The sequence below is a fragment of the Euprymna scolopes genome, chromosome 21 (assembly GCF_053919585.1).
Source record: "Euprymna scolopes isolate OS-2025 chromosome 21, ASM5391958v1, whole genome shotgun sequence".
Classification (NCBI taxonomy): domain Eukaryota; kingdom Metazoa; phylum Mollusca; class Cephalopoda; order Sepiida; family Sepiolidae; genus Euprymna; species Euprymna scolopes.
Window position 1 is genome coordinate 86,041,070 of NC_136502.1, and position 5,019 is coordinate 86,046,088.

Genomic DNA, 5,019 nt, shown 5'->3' on the forward strand with positions numbered 1-5,019 from the left:
GACCCTCTAAGAGGAAACGTCAGAATGATAAATTAAAAACTAAGAAAACGAATGAGGGAAGAGGGGAATTTTGGTTTCAGTTGGAAGAACAGTGGAGAAAAAAAAAAAAAAAAATTTTTGCCAACCATTCAAAAGAACTCTGTTGTTTATAAATTCGTTTGTCAGTGTGGAGCTGACTACGGTGGCAAAACATCCCAAAGATTAGAAATGAGAATATCCCAACATATCCCTCGGGATATTCGACTACACCAGGTTTCGAGAACATCCGGGCACTCCCAAGCTCATGAGTCCGCCATTGGTAATCACCTGTTGAGTATAAATAGGTGTGCCGATCAATATTCCGATGGGTGGTTTTCTGTTTTATACAGTGCTAGGTCGAACTATCATCTCAATATCATTGAGGCGTTAGTTATTAACAACTCTCGACCTAGCCTGTGTAGACAAAAGATTCTGAAACACCAGTTGGAGATATTCATTGATTTAAAACCACCTAAACAGTGAGAATTTTTTTTTTTTTTTCTCCACTGTTCTTCCAACTGAAACCAAAATTCCCCTCTTCCCTCATTCGTTTTCTTAGTTTTTAATTTATCATTCTGACGTTTCCTCTTAGAGGGTCAGACGATAAGGCCTTAAGGAAATTTTAATTTCACCTGCCCATTTCTTGTTTTTTTGGTATTTAAATTAAATTATGTTTCCTCTGAAATTTCTCCTTACATATATATACGTATAACTACTTCATTTAATCATAACAAACAGTTAATAAAACATATTAAAAACACTTTGAAAAAGAGTTAAGAACATATTTAATCTGACAAGGAAACACTTGATAAGTGGATAGTCCTTAATCCGCGGAGTTTCGAAGAAGTACTTTCCTTCTCATCAGAGGGTAGGAATTAGTAAAATGCAGGATCGGATTTTGCATGCAAAAGTATTTGATGAAACAACAAGTAAGTCAAAGATCTTACTTGATAACAAAAAAGTGAAGCAGAGGGAATTATATATTAAGCAACGATGAGCCTAGCTAGTACCAGATGGGTTAGCATTTGGGAATAGTAAGCGCTATATGTGCTCTCCGCTTATCTCGACAGTGTTTCCAGTTGTCCTGAACTTCACCTTGCCACTAGTATTTAACAACGTCAACTCAGGAGAAGTGTTGTCGGAGATTGTGCAATTCTTGAAACAAAAATTCCACGCGCAGGCACCTTTGCAGTGGGTATCCGTAGTCTTTCGAACTGAAGGAATCTACTACATAAAAAGCTAGAATAAAATTTAAACAAACAGTTTCCCTTTCTTTATCAAAAAATGTATTCTTTTAGTAAAAATTCATTCAATATGTAATTTTTCTGTAAACCCGACCATTTTAAACTATGTGGAGTGAGTGTTCGTTTCAGATCTTAGATAATTATCTTAACGTGTATGTCGGCTGCGCGTGAAATTGTATATTGAACGCCGAAGACTTTTTTTTGTTGTTTTTTTTTCTTTTTGCTCCTAATATCAACGTACGTGCGTCTATCTTGTGTTTATTGTCGTAAATATCTTTGCCCCTAATTATTGAATGAATGTAGAAATTGTACGCATCCATCCGAACGGAACCGGAAGTAGCAATATTTCATTGCAATATTACAATTCAGACAAATGCAGTTTGTATGATTGGCGTGAAAGCAGGAAATAAGCGATTGAAATATTCGAGAGCTCTGAGTTCTGCGATGAAAGATCATATAAGAGAAAATATTGCCGGAAATGGAGAAAATTTAAATAAATATCAGATAAATAATAAAAATGACATAAAATAAAATATATAAAGGAATAATCCAAAACTATATTAGTAATGTATAATATATATATATATATATATATATATATATATATATATATATATATATATATATATATATATATATATATATATATATATATTTTCTTTTCAAGGGAAATAAGGTAAAAAAAAAAAACGATAAAAGTGCTCGATATGTTAATAAAGCGGTATATAAATGTTTTAATTTTTTATTGAGCCCTTAATAAATTTACATTACTGTTTCCATTGGATTTTCACCCCAGGAGATAAGGTAGAGTACCAATTTCATCGGAATTTCCGATGAAATTGGTACTCTACCTTATCTCCTGGGGTGAAAATCCAATGGAAACAGTAATGTAAATTTATTAAGGGCTCAATAAAAAATTAAAACATTTATATATATATATATATATTTGTAGTCATCCGCATATAGTACTGTTTCGTTGTATCACAAATCTTCAGTGCTGCTATACTAGCACCTTTCCCAAGCCAAGGATTGAACCTAGAACCATCGCGTCGATAGTTCTACCCATCGACTCACGGGGGTGGCGCCCGTAGATAACCTCAACAAATGTCTATTTAAAACAAACATTCGTCCTCCACTTTTATAGTGCTTAAGCTGCTTGCTTTTGCTTACAAACAAACAACGAGCCTCGCATTTACAGTTATTTAAGTAGCGGGTTAGATTATTTACGACACTGCTATATCTAGGAGACTTAAAATATACAGTAAAATGTATTAATCCTATCTTATAAATACAACATTAAAAAAATATATCCTTTTGAATTTGGAGATAGGGACGAATAACACAGGTAAGGAAGACATTTTTTATAAACTGAATATATTAGCCAAATCATGAGTAGGTAACAAGATCCAATATCTGGAACATATTTGTTCTTGTAAGTAAAGGGGGGTGTTTAATCAACACTGCTGGGGAGCCATGATTTAATATTTTATTCTGTTTTTAAATCCCTGAAACAGTGTTTTATGGTAAACAACTGATGATCCCTTAAATTAATATAAGGACTATTGTGAATTCAAGAGAGCAAGTTAATGCATTCATTGCAAGTGATTAAATGACTTACTGACTAAATAGTTCTAAATGAATGATAAAAAAATATAAAAATTAAATAGTTTTATTTATGTAGTTTTAAAGGTTAAAAAACCTCCAACTTTATATATATATATATATATATATATATATATATATATATATATATATATATATATATATATGATGGATGGTTAATTCTGACGTATGAGCTCCCACAACAACTAAGTTGCTCGGAAATCCGCACACATGATTTATTTAAAGTGGTGACGGCTTTGTGTAGAACCAACCACCTATGTACCGCGCCGATATATATATATATATATATATATATATATATATATATATATATATATATACTATAATATAAAGCTGAATGTGTGTGTGTGTGTGTGTGTGTGTGTGTGTGTGTGCGTGTGTGTGTGGTCACGAATAGGCTCCTATATGGTTGACTATTTAAAAAAACTGATTACATATAATAACAGAAGATGTATCGAGACACAGGAATACGTATGTTTGATCTGGCAGAACGGTGGTTCATTAAAATTGTGGGGTCTGCGTTCGCGCCTGGTCCACAAAGTATGGAAATAAAAAATTTAAAAATAAAAAAAAACGTTTACAAGTGTTTTTGATACAGATGTACATAATAATACTTTGATAAGTATGTTTTAACTTAAATAGGGATGGTATAATAAAATTGTGGAGTCTGCGTTCTCACCTGGCCTCCATGGAATGGAAAATGGCACAAACTTTAATAAAGACTTTTCATATCTATCTGCATAAGTATACTTTGATAATTATGTTTCAGTTTGAAGAAATATGGTATAATAAAATTATGGGGTGTTCGTTAGCGCCAGACCTCCATAGAATGGAAATATGTCACAAAGTTTAACAATTTTTTTTTAATATAGATCCACAGAATATTGCGATAAGTGTTTCACTGTGAACAGGTATGGTATATTAAATTATGGGGTTTATCTATTTTATTTTTACTTTCATCATATTTTGCTTTGGTTTTGATATTACTAAATTCGAAGCTATCTCTTTACAAGCCTTCCTTTTCATAACCTATCATACTTTCATAAATCAGAGTCCATTTTCTGTAGGCTGTTTTTGAACCCAGTCAACGACAGTACTTTTGCTAGTATATATATATATATATATATATATATATATATATATATATATATATATATATATACTAGAAAAATTTACTTTTGCTAGTATATATATATATATATATACTAGCAAAAGTACCGTATATATATATATATATATATATATATATATATATATATATATATATATATATATATATATATATATATATATATATATATATATATATAGAAGCGTATGTGTGCAAATGACTGGATAGAGGTCCTAAGTAATTCGCTATTGTATTTTTTGATCGCACACACTAAGAATTGAACCTTCAACGTTTAGGTTGATATCACTTTTACAACTGATTTTTCCAACCACTCTAACTACTGCGTCATACCTATCCGACTCTGAAATATTTTAACTTTTTATGAAGACTTTTTTAAAATCTTCAGTTTAATGACTTAAATGTTATGGTCTAGTTTCGCACCGTAACGAAATTTCCTGGTAGATTAGACGTTAATGCGCAAGGCGAACGAGCATAATAAGCTCCTCCCCCATTTTTTTTTCTTTATTTGTTCAATTTACTTTTGCTTATCCTTTTCTTTTCACATCTTTCATGGCTGTTTGGCGTCGGAGTTTTACATCGAAATACGAATCGGACGAATGCTAAAAGGCAAATGGATTGTATTGTTACCCCCCCCCCTTTTCTTTCTCCGCTTCGCTGAAATCCACTCTCTTCATCACTTCAAAAGCAAGTTAGTTTTAATAGGAACATGTTAACTCAGAGTATTTTCCAACCAATAAAAATCATCTCACACTCCCAAATAACAAACCAATGTAACATTGGAAACTATTATAAAAGAGTGACTTGGTGAATTGAATGGTGGTGATACCGTGACGTGCTTTGATTTACAATGCCTATCTTTAAAATATTTGACTGGAGTGTTCCAAACTGAAATGCCTTTATACATATTGCTTTATCCTAAGTGAACATAGGCACACAGAAAGTAAACACACACACACACACACACACACACACACACACACACACATACAACGGAACTTTCAA